An 18987-nucleotide genomic window follows, 5' to 3' on the forward strand; every position below is an offset into this window, starting at 1 on the left:
AGAATAGTTTCTACAGTGTGATGTCTTTAGGGTTATCGTTATTCATACCACTAGCCATTTCAAGTAGTATTCCTGAATAACTTTAAGCCTAGGATCAATCACACGATACATGCCCTGTAGGTACAATGAAAGAGTGCATCATCCTTGGATTGCAGCCATTAATTATGTAGTCCTTTGATGAAGAAGAACCATGACACTCGAGCTATATGAGGAAATGGTTACTGTACCCTTGGTAGATGAGGACGCCCTGAACCTTTCAACATCCAAGAACTTATCATCCAATTACACATCATCACCTTAAGTAATCCCTAACACTCCTCTCACATCGACATGCTAGCCACCCCCTCCAACCAGTATCGAGATCTAAAACCTTGCCAATAGAGAAAAATACATCCCCCCCAAACATCAACCACAACGAACTGTCGGGGAGGTCACTAGAAGGAGTGGGTAGTATCCTAGCTAGCCAAGGCAGGTATGAACCCTCAATCTGAGCCCCAAAGAACCCAGTCACTATTAGAAGCTCAAGGCTTCTATGAGGAAAACCCTTATCTTTGGTTCCAAAGATCATGCCATTTGCACCACAAACCCCTAAGACAAAGAGAGTTCAACAACAACGCCAACAACAACCATTTCCATCCTAGTAGGCAGCACTATAATGGATCCTAGCAAAGCTGCTCTAGAAGCTCAAATTTTCTACAAAGGGAACCCCTACATGTGGTTTCCAGGGTCAAAGAAACCCATGCCAGGCCTCAACAAACACACCATCAAATGTCAACTGTAGCCATGCTGATGTGCCACCCCCAAAGTGGAGAGCATTGGCTCTACCACCTTGACTCACTTGCCAACACTACCATCAAAGCGATCAAAAGAGTGTGGATGTTTCACGAAGCCCATGTGTGGTGGCCCTACCCCCATAAATTCAAATTGAAGAAGAGCCACCCTTGTGTGCCAAGAGAGCTATCAAGTCACCTCATAGCTAAAAGAGATCACCACCGTCCCACAACACCCCCGTACACTATGTCACAACACCAACTTGCCAACTAGAAGGCCAAATGTCAATCAAGCACACACCAATGAAGCCAGTGGTGGCAGTGGCTTCCAAGATTTCATCATGGATGGGCAAGTGGCTCTCTGCCTTCGCTCAGTGAACCACATGGTAAGCTAGAAACCTTAAACCCCAAGTTGTGCATACTTAACGTAATACCCCCTATCCATTGCACAAATACATATATCGAAAATGATCAGAAAACTAAAACAAGATAAAAACAACAAAAAACCAAAAACACATACATGTACACACACATATTCACACATGTAAAGAACACATGACCTCACATACATAGACATAAAACACCCATGCACACTCTCTGAAATGCACTCATACTTGCATGCTCATTCACAATCCTAAAACACCCACACGTGCACACATCACACATGCATACATATGCATACATGTGCGCATGCACACATGTACATGCACACAAATGCACGTGCACAATCCTAAAACACATGCATGTGTACACATTACATATGTATATGTATACACACATGTGCACACACACATAATATGCACATGCACATGTGTGTATATGCATGCACACATGTGCACACGCACATAACATGCACATGCACATGCACAATCCTTAAAAACCCACATGCTCGCATACCACACCTGCACACATCACACATGCATACATGTGCATACATGTGCGCACGCACACATGTACATGCACACAAATGCACGTGCACAATCCTAAAACACATGCATGTGTACACATTACATATGTATATGTATACACACATGTGCACACACACATAATATGCACATGCACATGTGTGTATATGCATGCACACATGTGCACACGCACATAACATGCACATGCACATGCACAATCCTTAAAAACCCATATGCTCGCATACCACACATGCACACGTGCACAATTGCACAGATGCACACAAAGCACATGTACAATCCTAAAACACCTGCACATCCACATGCAGCACGCATGTTCGCACAAGCACATAATCGCACATACACAAGCAAACAACCGCACATGCACATGCACATAGTTACATGTACACACACACACAATCGCGCATGCGCACATTCACAAATACACACACATTTGCACACATGCATGCATGCATGTGTACCTCCTCGCCATATTTGCCAACATGTGCACACCACTCCCTTGCACACACCCTTTTTAAACAATGCCCCCTTTTCCCTCTATCTTTAAATTTCCCCTTGGGCCCTCTCCCCTAAAATTTTCAACCGCCCTCTCCCCTAGCTTTTTTCTTTTTTATTTTTTATTTTTTGGTTTTATTTTAAAAAAACCCCTCAATTATGTTTTATTTAATTTATATTTAGTAAAACATTAAAAATATTATTTTTTAAATACGTGGCCACGTGGCTTGGATGATCAAGGGGGGGCCATGGTGTTAGCCTTCTATCTCCGAGAAGTTCAGGTGTGAACTAAGCTGATCACGGGCACTTTTTACCCTACGCTGGCAGGGGTTTTTTCCCCATGAGAACACACCCTTACTGTGTTAACAGCCATGTTAACCCTAGTGCTATGGCTACTAGAGTTGTACTCCACTCACTCATTATCCCATTGGAGTACATTCCAGCTATCGCCATAGTCTCCATCGCTCTCTGACCTCATGTGCGTTTTGTCTATGAGTCTGTGTAGAGCATCTTCTTTCACATCCAACATTGGTCTCAGAGCCTTGTTGTTCTATTTTCTTTCTTGCAGATCTTCATCTCATTGTGGCGCCACCAATTGTTCTAGGTTTCTAGATAAGATCTTGCCCTATGCACTTTCAATTAGATTTAGGGTTTTGCCTTCTTTTGTACATTGGCGTTATTTTTATTAATACTGTCGTGCATTCAGGGCTCACCCCCACACTAGCTCTTCACTTAGCTTTAAACACAGGTTTTTGACTGATACTACTCTTGCTATTGATGGTGTTCAGTCATTCAGCTTTCTTTTGACATTGGACTTATGTGTCCGGTCAGCTTTAAACTATCAACTTCTCAGCATTCTTCTTGAGCATTTGACTTTTGCATTAGTTTTTCTTTGTCAGCTCATTTAATTGCGTCAAATAGTATTGTCTTATCTATAGCTCAGCCCTTTTGATTTTTGCATTCAATGTCTAGCTTTCAGTCTTCAGCATTCAGTGCTTTTCTCTCCGCTTTCAGCGCGCCTGGCTCTCGGTTTTCAACATTCAGCGTGTGGCTCTCGGTTTTCAACATTCAGCACTTTGCTCTACATTCAAAAGTCTGTTTTTCTATCTATGATTTCTTGTATTCAGCAGGCAATGCTTCATATTCCAAATTCAACATCTGGCCGGATTTACTTTTTTGGTTAGGTTTACTTTCAGCAAAGTCAGATAACATCTCAGCATCAGACCTACTGGATCCACGTGAGCTTCGAATCTGCTGATGACACATCAGCTTCGGAACTACTGACTCCACGTTAGCATCAAACTTGCTAACGACATGTTAGCTTCATATATGTTGACTCCCACGTCAACTTCAGAAATGCTAACTCCATGTCAACATCATACCTACTCTGCTGAGACGACACGTTAGCTTTGGAGCTACTGAATACACATGAGCATCAGAATTACTAAAGGCCAAGTTAGCATCAGAACTACTGACTCCGCGTTACCTTCAGAACTACTGACTCCACATTACTTTCGGAAGAACTACTGACTCTACAACATCAGCATCAGACCTACTCATGCCACATCACATTTGGATCTACTAACGCTATGTGACCATCAAAACTATTGATTCTATGTCAGCTTCCATCTTGTTGATTCCTCGTCAACTTCGAATTTGCCTCTACGTGAACATTAGGTCCGTTGTCTCCACATCAACATCAGACCTGCTGATTCCATGTCTGCTTTTGTCTTGCTGATTCCACATCAGTTTTTGGTCAGCTAATTTCAATCTACTGCTTCTCCATCTGACTCCGCATCTACCAATTCCACAACCTACTTCTGGTAAGTTTGCACATTCCTCTATAGACATTTAAAGTACTTGGACTCCCTTACAAGTAATCCCTATGTCAGATACACTTTAGTCTATATATTCCTTTGTAGTGTAACATGTCTAGAAACACCAATGAATTATTCGGCATGCTATGCATTGTGGACAAGTTGGATGGAACCAACTATCCCATGTGGGTATACATGATGCATCATGTTATGGTGGAAAAGAACTTGTGGGTATATGTATATGGTGCTCATACCCAACCTACTGAGCTTACATCTGTTGTTGTCAGCACTCCTCTAGATCCACTGTTAGCACCAATGAATCTGGTTCTAGTGGCAGTGTACAGCCTACTCTTGTTCCTCCTACACTAGAACAACTCAGATGGGATGCCAAAGATGCACAGGCGCTTGTACTTATTGCTCTCTCCTGCAAACGACAAGTTATTCCTCACATTCGGTCATGTTCCTCTGCTAAGAGTGCATGGGATGTTCTTGCTTCTCTATATCAGATCCACAATGAAGCTCGAGTTGCCTATCCTTAAAAAAAAGCTCGACTTGGAGCATTTGATAGAGGGTGAATCTATGGATGCATTTCTAACCCGTGTTAAGGATCTGTGGGAATAGTTGATCAATATTAATGAGGTTATTTCATATAGTTCTCATGTCTCTACTGTTCTCAATGGCCTATTTGAATCATATCAGGGATTTGCTACCACACTTTGCCTCCTCCTGATAAAGAGAAATTTCGAATTATATACTTTTGATGAGTCGATGGCTCTCTTGGTTCAGGAAGAGCAGTCTCATTCCAATGGGAACAATATGCTTGCTTCTAATCAGGCAATTGTTGTCTCCCATCGTGGTAAAGGCAAATCTGGGGCTCCACCTTGTGCTAAGCCTAAGGGCAAAGCACCAGCCCAGTCAGATAACCCTAAGCCCAAAGAGGAGCCAGCTAAGAGGAAGAAGAGATGCAATTACTATCGGAAACCAAGTCATGTTTTAAAGGACTGTCGAAAGAGGAAGGAGAGTGAGAAGTGTTGAGATGTCAAGCTCAACATGAGCTGACACTCACGAGACGCCTGCATGATTGTTCGACATTTATATCACTGGCGGGTTTAGCTGGCACCGACATATCTTTGCCAGAGATTCTACAATAAGACTACACTGATTAGCAGAGAAGCACAGGAAGCGGTACAAGGGTAAGAGCTTCATCTACTCTTTCCCCTTTGTGTTGGCTACTACACCCTTGTCGGGAGCTCTTCGAGAGGCACCGATAAACGAACTCTGATTGAGAAGCTTTTTTCGTGGGGAGGAGAGCTACAGGGCAACTGTACTGTCTGAAAACACGTTTCGGGCACGTCTAGACCTCTGTTTTTCAGTTCGCAAGCATTCACAGGCACTGCGGTGGTAAGTTTTGATTCTCTGCAGAACTCTATTTTTGGAACTGTTAGAAGGGCGATTGGTTTTGTAGACACAATGTGTACTGCAAAGAGGTCGCAAAGTTGCCATTGGGTGTATGTATGCAAATTGAGGTCACTTGTTGTGACAGTTTAGGTGCAGTATAGTACCGCAAGGCACGAAAGATCCAGTTGAAGAATGAGCTTCATACTGTGGAGAAAAAGAATATGTCTATGAATGATTATGCCTTGAAGATCAAGGACATTGTGGAATCCCTTGCATCAATTGGTGTTTCTGTTGAGATGATGATGATAAGGTGGAAGTGTGTCTACGTGGTCTCAGGCCACAATACAAGGCATTCAAGACGTCTATTTTCATAATCGAGAGAACATTCCCAACTTCACAGATTTGGTGTCAATGCTAATCATTGAAGAGAAGAACTTGGGTGAAGATCAACAATCTTCACAAAACAAAAACAGTTTAGAGCAGTAGGCCTTCTACACAAGTGCAGGTAGAGGACAAGAGGTAGAGGTCGTGGACGTGGCCAAGGTGGTGGCCGAACAAGTAATCAAAATTATGGTCAGTAGCAACAGTCCCATGATTCATAACAACAACATATACAGGTGGAAGTAGAGGCAGGGAGAGCCAACGAGGTTGTGGTAATTAGCAAAGACAACATAATGATACACGAGGCTGTTTTTACTATGGTAATCCTGGACATGTGCAGGCAGATTGCTATAAGAAATAAAGTGACATGCGAAATGGAAAAGTGCAACAAAACAACTATGCATCCTCTAGCAAAAATAATGAGGATAATGAGAGGTTGTTTGTTTTGCAACATGTGGTTAATGCTATGTCTAAAAATGATGTAGCAGCATATAAGGATGATGTATAGTATGTTGATTCAGGTGCTTCAAACCACATGACAAGTCATGGTGAGTGGTTCAAGGAAATGAAGAGTCTTGAAAGACCAAGTTTTGTCAAAATAGGGGATGACACTGCTCATTCGATTGCCCATGTTTGGAGATGTGCCATTGTCTATGCAAGATGGTAAAGTGAAGTACCTTGCAGATGTACTTCAGGTTCTGAACATTACAAAGAATCTAGTTTCTATTGGCCAGATGATTGAGTAGGGTTTGCAGGTTTAGTTTAACCCTGATGGATATTATGTAGAAGACTTTAAAGATAAGTAAAGGTTGGTTGCAAAAGGCAACAGAGTGGGAAGAATGTTTACATTGAATGTGAATATGCCTGAAGTGAGTGCTGCAATGTTTGCAAATGGTTCAAGAGTTGTTGTTGCAGATACAGACATTTGGCATAACAGAATTGGGTATGTAAATGTGCAAAGAATGAAGTCTATGCATACTAAACAAATGTGATAGGGCTGCCTAAGTTTAAAGTTAAAAGTATGCAGAAAGTTTGTGAAGTATGTTAATTTGGAAAGAAAACAAAACATGGATTTCCACATGACAGAAATGTGAGCAGGAATGTACTAGATGTTGTGCATTCATATGTATGGAGTCTTGCGAAGACTATGTCTATGGGTGGCTGCAGGTACTACATAACATTCATTGATAACCACATGAGGAAAGTGTGGGTGTACTTCATGAAGGAGAAGAGTGAAGTGTTCACTCATTTTCATAATTTTAGAGTTATGGCTGAAAAACACACAAGAAAGCATATAAAGAGCCTAAGGTCAGATGGAGGGGGAGAATACTTCTCCGATGAGTTCTCTGAATTCTTACGAAAGAATGGCATTCAGAGACAATTTACATGTAGATACATTGTGCAGCAAAATGGAGTTACTGAGCGGAAAAACATGCACATTGTAGAGATAGCATGAGCATTGGTGGGACAGAGAAGAATATGCCACATAGCTATTGGGCTGAGGCTGTGTTATCTACAATAGTTTTTATCATGAAGGGGCAGAGAAGAATATGCCACATAGCTATTGGGCTGAGGCTGTGTCTACAGCAATTTATATCATGAACAGAACTCCTACTTCTACAGCCATACATGATGTAATGCCAGAGGAGAAGTTTACTGGCAAGAAACCTGATTTGTCTAACTTGAAAGTTTTTGGATGTATTGCATAATGCATGTGCCAAATGAGTTGCGTACCAAGATGGATCCAAAAGTAGAAAAATGTGTGTTTATTGGGTATTCCCTTGAGCAAAAGGGATATAGATATTATAATCCTACTACACGTGAATTGAGGGTAAGCAGGGATGTTTTATTTTATGAGATGAGTAGCTGGTATGTTGCTGAAAAAGATGTTGTCGAGGCTGATGTAAGTGGAAATGTGGTTGCACAGAATGCAAGTCAGCAAATTACAGTCATTGAGTGGACCAGGAGAGTCCTCATCCTCCAGTGGTTCTGTTAATAGACCATGGAGTGGCAGGCTGCATCATAATACCATTCCTAAAAATGTAGTTGGTACATCACATAAAGGCAAAGAGAAAGTCGTTGAGCCCCTTGGTATGTCTAGTATTTCTGTAAGGCATTCTCTTGTTGATGGAAATTCTAGTAGGATTCCATCAATGAGGACACCTGGTGTGAAGAATGCTATGGAAGCCATGAATGCAAAGTTACAAAGATCTGGAAGAGTCAAAAACCCTGTGCAGAGGTTGACTTATGATGGTTATGTGGCACCTATCCTTATATGGAAAAAGTTGTGCGGGTTTCAAAACCCACATGTTTTGATGAGGCTATTGGAGATGTGTGTTGGGAGAAAGCTATGGATGAGGAGATGGATGCATTGTATGGAAATGAGACTTGGGATTTGGTGCCACTGCCTGAAGGCAAGAAAGCTATTAGCTGTAAGTGGGTCTATAAGGTGAAACATAACAGTGATGGTAGCATAAGTAGGTACAAGGCTAGATTGGTAGCCAAAGGATATGCGTAGACACATGGGATTGATTATGAGGAGACATTTTTCCCATTTGCAAAGATGGCAACTGTGAGAGTTGTGATTGCGGTGGCTGCAGCTAAAGGCTGGTTCATGGATGTAAAAAATGCGTTCTTGCATGGTGACCTGCAAGAAAAGGTGTACATGGATCAGCCACCAGGTTTTGAGGATACAGGTCACCCAGAGTATGTGTGTAAGATTCGTAAGGCCTTGTATCGGCTGAAGCAAGCTCCACGAGCATGGCATGACAAGATTGTTGAGTATCTTGTCACTATTGGTTTTCATATGGCAGATGCAGATCACTCTTTGTATGTACGCAAGAGTGATAAGGATATTATGATCATCACCATATATGTAGATGATCTTATTATTGGGGGTGGCAACTTGGATGAGATTGAGCATGTGAAAAGTCTTTTTAAAAGGAAGTTTAAGATGAAGGATTTGGGAGATCTGCGCTACTTTTTGGGAATTGAGGTCATTCGCACACCTAAGGGTATTTGGCTATCACAGAGATAGTATGCATTGGACATGTTGTCCAAGTATGGGATGGCTGATTGTAAGCCAATCTCAATGCCATTAGATCAAAATGGCAAGCTTAGTGCGGATGTGAAAGGTGAGAAGGATCGAACAAGAGAGCACGGAGATGAGAGCTATGGCGGGATGGAGCAAGAGCAAGAGAGAGAGACACACCAAATGTGGGAACTCCAACAATCACAATGTGTGACCGGCCTTCCCTTTATTCAAATGTCACTGAAAGAATAAAGAATGAAGTGACAGTGATGGGCGCCCGCCGCCTATAGTGTGCAGGTATGGGTACTGTCAGTGTAGTAATACACAGGCGGCTAGGCGAAGGTGCCTTTACCCACAACAACCTCCCACTTAAAGGTGAATCTGCCTCAATGAGGAGTGAGAAGAAAAAAAGAAAAGACAGTACAACATGTACATAGATACAAGAGGATGAGGAAAGACATCATCTCATCCAACGCCCATCAACTTCCTAAAAGGAAGGCAAAGCGCTCTGTAGAGAGGCTTTTCGTGAGCAAGTCTGCAGGATTCTGGTCAGTTGAGATCTTGACAAGGTCAACAGACTTGTCCTCAATGACCTCACGAACGAAGTGATATCGCACCTCAATGTGTTTTGTCTTCACATGGAAGACCGGATTCTTGGCTAACTGGATAGCACTCATAGAATCCGAATGCAGTGTAGGGATAGCATCTACAATACCAAGGTCAGCAACCAAACGACCCAACTAAATGGCCTCCTTGCAAGCCTCACTGGCTGCAACATACTCGGCCTCTGTAGTAGAAAGGGCCGTGCATTTTTGCACCCTGGACATCCATGAAATAGCACCTCTAGCAAAAGTGAACACATAGCCAGAGGTGGACTTCCTACTATCTACATGTCCTGCATAGTCAGAGTCAGTGTATCCCATGACTTCTATATCTTGGCTGTCATAACATATGCACATATCACCAATGCCCTTCAGGTACCTCATGATACCCTTCACAACATCCCAATGCCTCTTGCCAGGTGTAGCCATATAACGTGCTCAACACCACAACTGCAAAAGCAATATCTGGACGGGTGGCTATCATGGCATACATAAGACTGCCCATTGCGGATGCATAGGGAATCTTGGCCATCTCGGCCCTCTGCTCATCTGTCTATGGACAATCGGCCTGTGATACCTTCACATGAGAAGGCAATAGGCTTTACATCTTGCATACGAAAGCGCTCAAGGACTTTATGAATGTACTCTTAAGCACCAAGAGACTTGAAAAATCCGCACTGGGCGCTAATTACTAATCCAAACATGCTCCGATTGTGACCAAACTTTGCAAGCATGTGGGTTTGGGTCCCCAACACATGCTTGCAAAGTTTGGTCCCTATCGGAGCATGTTTGGGTATGATGGTATGGGGAAGGCCCGGATTTTCCATGGCCTCTTAAGCACCAAGAGACTTGAAAAATCCACACTGGGCACTAATTACTAATCCAAACATGCTCCGATTGTGACCAAACTTTGCAAGAATGTGGGGGGGTGGGTCCCCCCTACATGCTTGCAAAGTTTGGTCCCCATCGGAGCATGTTTGGGTATGATGGTATGGGGAAGGCCCAGATTTTCCATGGCCTCTTAAGCACCAAGAGACTTGAAAAATCCGCAATCTATGATAGATAGAGTAGTCCCTGATGCCTATCACGCGTAATGCGCATACCAAGAATATGAGAGGCATGTCCCAGATCATTCATCTCAATTCTCTTCTTGAGCTGAGCCGTAAGAGCATCTAGCTCATCATGAGCTTTCCCTACCAAAAGCATGTCATCCACATAGAGTACCAAAATCAATAAAGATCCATCACAGGCTTTCTTCGTGTACAAGCACGGATCCATAGCACTATGGCTATAGCCCTGTGTGATTGCATAAATGCATCGAACTTATGATACCATTCCCTAGGTGCCTGCTTCAAGCCATAAAGGCTTTTCTTTAATTTGCACACTAGGTGTTCCCTGCTGCCAGTCTCTGCAAAGCCCTTAGGCTGCTCCATGTAAATCTCATCATGCTATGTAAAAATGCCATCTTGACATCCATTTGATACAAGTCCAAGTCAAGCTGTGCAACCAAAGCTAAGACTAAGCGCAGGGTGGTCATCTTAACCACAAGAGAGAAGACCTCATCAAAGTTAACACCATGCTCCTGCTTAAAACCCTTTGCTACCAATCTGGCCTTGTATGCGGGCCTGGGGTGTCCAGGGGTACTTTTCAACTTGTACACCCACTTGCATGGTAGAGCCTTCTTGCCACTAGGCAAGGAAACCAAATCCCAAGTATGATTCTTATGCAATGAATCTATCTCAGACTACTGCATAGCCCTCTCCCAGGAGTGGCTGTCACCCCTACGCATAGCCTCATCGTCATAGGTGAGAGGCTCTCCTACATCTATAACCAAGACATAGTGCATAGAGGGCTCAAAGCGGTTAGGAGGGCGTCTATCTCTAGTAGAATGCCTCACTGTGCAGGCTGTGTTGCCCAACATCATGTCTAACATCCTAGCCATGAGTACCAACTGCTCTGCAGACTATCCAGCTGGCTGTACGGGAGCAGGCGGCTCCTGCTGAAACATAACCCTGCATATCTCCACTACCTTCTCAGGCTGCCTATGCATTTTGTCCTCATGGAACACAACATCATGGCTGTGAACGACCTTCCGTGCGCCTGCAGATCCCAGAGACGATATCCCATCTCACCTGCATCTCCATAGCCAAGGAATATGCATTTCACACTTTTAGGATCCAGCTTATTGTGCTTGTCCTTGGGCACATGGAAAAATGCCTCACATCCAAAGACACGCAAATGAGTATAAGAGGAAGGCTTTCCTGTCCTACAACCTGGAAGTCAATGCCACTGCAAGGCGATCGATTAATGATATGCACTGCAGTCGCTCGTAACTGCCTCAGCCCAAAAATGCTGTGGTAAGCCTGCATGGCTAAGCATACTGCATACTCTCTACTAGATAGTCCTATTCATGCGCTCAGCCATACCATTCTGGGGAGGGGTGTAAGGGGCGGTCAACTGACGCTTAATACCCTTCTCATCACAAAACTGCTCAAAAGTGCATGAGACATATTCACCCCCATTATCTGTCCTTAGGCATTTCAGCCTATGCCCAGACTAGTTCTCTGCTAAAGCAAGCCAACGCTGAAATACTGCCAAGACATCAGACTTCTACTTTATGGGATAAGCCCAAACCTTTCGTGAAAAGTCATCAATAAATGTAACGAAGTACGTCGCACCCCCTAGTGACTGACAGTTCACAAACATTAGAATGCACAAGAGCCAATGGCTCACCCATGCGTGACATACCAAACTTCTTATGCGAGTTCCTAGTCTGCCTGCCATATAAACAATGATCACATGAATCAAAATGCAAGTAGTCAAAAGGCAGTAAGTACTGTAAAGCACTAAGCATTTTCATTCCTTTAAGAGACGTGCCCCAAACAGGCATGCCACAAAGATACATGTGGGATAGAACCCACATACAAAACATGATCAAGAGTAGAACCAGATACAACCAAGGGGTAGAGGCTGCCAGACTTGGCACCTCTTGCAAGTACAAGCCTGCCCACGAGTAATTTTCCATGCAGAGTCCCCAAAAGACACATGATATCCTGCATCATCAAGCTGTCCAGCTACTACGGGTCAATGTAGCTACATGGCGTACATCATGCATAATAAAAGTGCTGCCAGAGGGAAACTACAGCATAACATCACCTATGCCCACAATATCAAGAGACCTATCATCACCAAGACGCACAGAACCAGAAACAGTGCGGTATGTATGAAACCACTCTCTGCAGGGTGTCACATGAAAGGACGCACCCGAATCCAAAAGCCAACACTGTGCATACATAGAGTGAGTGTCAGTCATCTGTGAGGCATCACATGAAGAGGCTACAAGAATATAATCTCCATCAGAGTCTTCGGGCTGCATAACATTAATTTCCTCAATCTTAACACTAGACTTTGCAGGCAAAATACTACGATCAGAGGACCTCTTGCACTTTCTCTTTCCCCTTTTCTTTGCGCCTTTCATTGCATAGTTCATGACATTGTGGCCTAATGTGGCCCTTTTTCCCACAATGATGGCATGTAACATTTGCATTCCTGCCATGGATTTACTGCGTGATTTCCCCACGAGACTTGGAGCGGGATCTCTGAGAATCCCATCCACGGCCACTGCCATTCTTTCCATTTCCATCATTCTTGCCTCTAACTGTCAATGCATGAGAGACACGTGAGGCATCCAAATTTTTTTTGTTTATCTCTTCTTGAAGAAGAGCACTCTCAACATCAGATAGCTTAAGTGTAGTAGCAGAGGCACACAAAGCAGTACGAAAGATATCCCAAGAGTCATTAAGAGTGCCAAGCAAGAACAAGGGAGTCACATCCTCCTTAAAATCAATGCCCTGTGAAACCAAATGCTTTAAGATAGCATGAAACTAACTCAAGTGAGCAGACATAGTCACATTCTCCTTCATACGAAGATCCATGAGCTGTTTCAACCAATACATCTGACTAGCAGGACTTTTCTTATCATACAAGTTCTTGATCTTCTCCCAAAGATCCCATGCACTCTGTGATTCCTCAACTACATTGTAGTGTACCTGTTCTGTGAGAGACAGTATGATAGTGAACTTGCACAATTCATCAATCTCAAGCCATTGCTCATTAGTCATCGTTGTGGGCTGCTGCCCACTCAATCTCTGTGGTTTAACCTGCGATTTCTGCACCAACACTTGCCATATTTGGCTTTTCCAATAGCCATAGTTTGTACCATCCAACTTAGTGATGTTGAATATAGCATTATCAGTGGAAGAACTAGCCATAATGCAAGCTGGAAACAATGCAGACTGTCAAAACTGCTTGTTGTATATTGCTGTAAACAGTCCAAAATGCCACCAAATCAAGACAAACGAGCAAGGTACAAGTGATCAATGCTGTTGTCCACCAAGTACTAGTGAAAGTACATCAACAAATGAAAGTGATTCAGCATGATAAATGCATGTCAGTCCAAAGCAAACAGCTTGCTGTAATAACCTACAACAGTAGGTAAAAGAGAGCTAAGAGTGAGCAAATGAAGATCCAAAGTCAATCAATGACTGCCAAATCCAAAATCGGCATCAAGCAGGCATAGCATAGGCATATGACAGCCAAAATACATGAACCAACACCCAAGTATGTCAAAGAAGTCGGTGTCTGCTCAATGAAGACGGATCCAAATCAGCTCATAAGCATCCAAGACGGACCAAGTAGCATCAACCAAGCATCATACACAGTGATATCCCAGTCTCAAATCTCAAGTAGCTCAAGTATATGACCCGCAAGCTCTAGGTATGGCCAATGACAATAGGCATAACCTCTCCCACTGGCACAAAAGTCGGTAGGCAATCAAGCATCAATGCTCACAGAAGGCATGTAACTGCACCAGTGATCAAGTATCCACGATCGTACATCAACCGAGCATGAAGAGCATGTAAGCAATCAAGCATCTCTGATAGCATCCAAGTACATCATGTACAAACCCAAGTCAATCTCTGACAAGCCAATAATCATCCAAAAGAGGCTCCAAAGTATCCAAGTACAAGCCCAACTGAAGCTTCAAGTGGCAAAGAAACTCCAACAATGTATGTAGCATGCATCTCCGGCATAGACCATAGGTATAACCAATGTCACAAAAGCATACCACAGTAGACCAAAATCGATCAAAGGCCACTCGATACGGAGCTCAATCGAAGCTCAATAGGCATTTCGGAACCATCCAAGACATTTGCCAACCTCCATTTGCATCCAAATAGTCATAGGCATCACCCGCCGGGAGGCACCCCCGAGACCAATAGGCAATAGATAAAGTGAGTGAAATAGCTTCAGCCTTGGTGTACTATAGTAATAAAATCACTGCTAAACTAAGCATAAACAGGGCTAAAATCAGCACCAAATCAATGGCATATCATATGCATAGCTTCCCATAACATCTGGGCATCATTCAGGTAGGTATGAGCATCCGATGTCAGTGCCAACCAAGCATTAGCATCAAATGTCAATGTAGCACTGCCTGTAAATGACTGTGGACTGTTATGACAGTCCTGGACTAAAGTCCAAACCCTTCAATGTCAATGCCCAAGCTCAAGGAGCAATGTCAGGCCTCAAAGGAGTGTTGCCAATGAGGATGAAGACCACAAATGAGTTGCCAAGCATGAAGAGGAGCTGGAGTTGAATGCCAATGCTAAAACAGGCCTATGGACAGATCATGTGACTGCACTTGATTGTCTGGGAGGGATGGGGGGCTACTCTAGGGCTATTGGAAGGTGGGGAGGGTAGTCAAGTACCCGCACGAGCTCTCTCTTGACCAAAGTCAATGGAAGAGTGTATGCTTCAATGGAAGCAAAGAGCAATGGACTGCCCCACTTCAAAACCCTATGGACTGAAGTAAAAGAGTGGAATGAAAGCTCCAATACATGTAGATGAATGCCATGAGGTTGCCCAAGAAGGCCATATGCGTGCCCGAGAAGGATGAGACCAACTGGAAGCTCGAAGGTGTGGCTATGGCTGCCAAGAGTGAAGACCAATGGTGTAGGGATTCGAATGAATGCTGAAGGAGTGCCCAACCATGCTCAAGACCTCGAAGAGCCAAGCTCTAATACCAGTTGAAAGGTGAGAAGGATCGAACAAGAGAGCACAGAGGTGAGAGCTATGGCGAGATGGAGCAAGAGCAAGAGAGAGAGACACACCAAATGTGGGAACTCCAATAGTCACAATGTGTGACCGGCCTTCCCTTTATTCAAATGTCACTGAAAGAATAAAGAATGAAGTGACAGTGGTGGGTGCCCGTCGCCTGTAGTGTGTAGGTACTGTCAGTGTAGTAATACATGGGCGGCTAGGCGGCCTTTACCCCCAACATGATGTAGGTTATGTGTTGGAGGATCCCACTATGTACAAGAAGATTTTGGGGAGTTTGATCTATATCACGATTAGCAAGCTAGATTTGAGCTACACTGTTGGCTTAGAGAGCCAGTTTATGCAGGTTCCGCGGTGCAAACCACATCTTGACAGTGTGCAACGCACACTTCGGTATTTGAGGGCCACTGTTGATTATGCACTATTTTATGCAGTAGGTGTACCATTGGAGCTATATGGGTACATAGATGCAGATTAGGCAAGTAGCATATCAGACAGGAGATCCACCAGTAGATTTATATTTTCATTGGTGAGTGCTGTAGCAAGAAGCAACCCACACTTTCCTTGTCGAAGTACAGAGGCAGAGTACAGAGGAGCTGTCGTGGTAGCATGTGAGGTAGCTTGGTTACACAAGCTAATTCTGATTTGGGGTTGCATGTGGAGAGAAAGGTTGTCATATATTGTGACAATCTTAGCAATATACAGTTGGCCAGAAACCCAGTTTTCCATGCACGGATGAAACACATTGAGATACATTACCACTTTATCAAGGAGACAGTCTTGGCAGGCGACATCGACTTGGCCTACGTCAACACACAGGATCAGGTCGCTGACATCTTTACGAAGGCCTTGGGAGCTGAGAAGCTCTGCATATTTCGAGATATGGTTGGAGTTCATGAGCTAGAGTTGAGCTTGAGGGGGAGTTTTGAGATGTCAAGCTCAACATGAGCTGACACTGACACGAGGCGCCTGCATGACAGTTCGACATTTATATCACTGGCGAGTTTGTAGACCTCTTTTGTATATACTCTATTATATGTGTTAGTCACTTTATCTTCTTTGTAGACGTCTTTTGTTGTGAAAGGAGAAGAAGAATTTTTAGCCTCTTACCTTGTGTGTTCTCTTCTAGGGTTTGTGTGTGTACTTGCAAGAGCTCAAGTTCTCTTCCCCCCTACATCTTTTCAAGAAGAAAAGAAGTAGTAATAAGGACTTGTTGCAACTACAAGTGACAATGCAAAGGAAGCAAATTTTGCACATGACGGCCATGCACTGACCTTAACATGCAAATATCTGCTTGCCTCTTGTTTGTCCTTGTCAGATGTTGATTGATACTTTGATTCCAATGCCACTAAGCATATTACTTCATGCAAGCAGATATTTTTTACCTTGCGAGATGCTCCTTCAGGTGGAACAATTTTTTGTGGTAACAATGCATCCTATGCCATCAAAGGCATTGCCAATGTGGAATTAACTTCATGCTCTAGTGATCCTTATATTCTTGCTGACACCTTGTATGTAATCAAAATCCGCAAGAATATCATTTTTGTCTCGACACTTGCCAAAGCTAGCTTGAAGATTCAGGTTTTTAGTCATTGTTGTTCCATTCACAATAGATTTGATTCAAATGTGCTTCTCTTGTGTTTGGTACATTGCGCAATGGCCTATATAGGCTTGACATGTCATCAAAGTGTGATAAAATATCTAAACCCTCCTTTTATTGGTTATTTTGGCTCCCCAGTGAGTGGGCAGAGTGTTCCCCCCCATAGAGGGTAGAGCTAGTATACAACTAGGATCATTTATAGGTACACACCCAAATAGTCCAAAGGTATACTCCTAAGAGTCTAAAATCTTCTAAACAAAAGGTTCAAGAACCTATACTGAAGACTACACACATCACTGATCCTAAACTACCCAACCCACACATTCGTGCACAGAGTCCATTCTAGGCTCACATGTAGCTCACACACCAACCTTATCCCAACTCCTTGCATTGCACTCTTTTCTTTGATGTGGGTCCCTCCTATTCTTAAAGTCTTGTTTTTGTTGCGTTCAGCCCTCCTCCTCACTGCACTTCACACAAAAGAACTATGATGCAATCTGTGCTTAAGGAACATCAAATGATGCAAGCGCCATGGTGGCTGATGAAGCCACACCCACCTCTATCCCACTTTGTTTCCACTCCGTCGAGGAACCTAAAAAGTGGCCCTCGGATCTTCCCAGACCATTTGCGAAAATGATAGTCACCATTAGGGATGATTCGTGCTCCCTCGACCCCAAAATGCTTTGCAAAGTCCAAGAAACCTCATTACACCCAAAGGTCAAGACCATCCTTGGGAATCACTTTAGGGTCACAATACAAAGGATCACTCTCACTGTGGATCTCCCTCTCATTCTGCACTTTATTGAGTTCTACCACAACACGAACAATTTAGGAGTTGAAATATACCTCCCAACCCTCTCAACAAAATTCACAACGGGAAAGAAGCTTGGCCAAGTTTCTGTCGCTACCTTATATAAAGTATGATAGGCCTATAGTGTTGCAATTAGCTTGTGTTCCCAATCTGTTCAACTGGCTTCTCTAAGGTCTTGGTTAAGATAGCACATAAAATCTTGTTAGTGTTCTCAGCTTGGCCATTCGCATGTGGATAATAAGGAGACGATTTCCGATGGATTACAAGGAATCCCATGAGTAAATGTTCAATCACCTCATTGATGAAATGTGAACTCCAATCACTGGCTAATTCTAGTGGTCGGGAAATGATTTGTTCATACAAGAACTTGGCTGTAGTTCGAGCATTAGCTTTTTTAGAGGCTCTCGCCTCTGCCCACTTGGTGAAAAAATATGTGGCCACGATGACATAACGAGGTTGTGAACGGATGTGCTGCTGGACTAATGGGTCCAACAAAATCAATAGCCCCCGTAAGGTCGAATTCCAGGAGTAAAAGCAACCATCGTGTGATTCTCCTCATGGTGCATGGTTTATTCACTAGATATAATAAGGTCTGATGATCAACAAAGAATACAAATTTGTTGGTTAACAAGTAATGTCTGTATTTCTTTAACAACATAAACCATGGCCAACCCTTCATGCTCAATTGTGGTGTAGTTTATTTTTGCATCATTTAGTTATTGTGACTGGCAAAGCAAACTGGTTAGTCCAATTTGGATTCTCTAAGTTGTGCCACTACGCATCCTATAGCAAAATTCGATGCATCAATGTGTATATGGAATATGAGGTCTTAGTTGGGTGGTCTTAAAATTGGTGCACTAGCTAGTGCTTTCTTTAACTTTTCATATGCTTCTTGGCATTCTTCAGTCCATTCAAAGACAATGAGTAGTCTGTACAATGGCCTAGCAATTTCAGCATAGAATATGATGAATCGTTGATAATACCCAACGTGTCCCATAAACCGTTGTACATCCTTATAGTTTTTGGTGGGGGTAATTCT

Source organism: Cibotium barometz, chromosome 20 (genome assembly GCF_041138505.1).
Source record: "Cibotium barometz isolate CiBa-2024 chromosome 20, ASM4113850v1, whole genome shotgun sequence".
Lineage (NCBI taxonomy): Eukaryota > Viridiplantae > Streptophyta > Polypodiopsida > Cyatheales > Cibotiaceae > Cibotium > Cibotium barometz.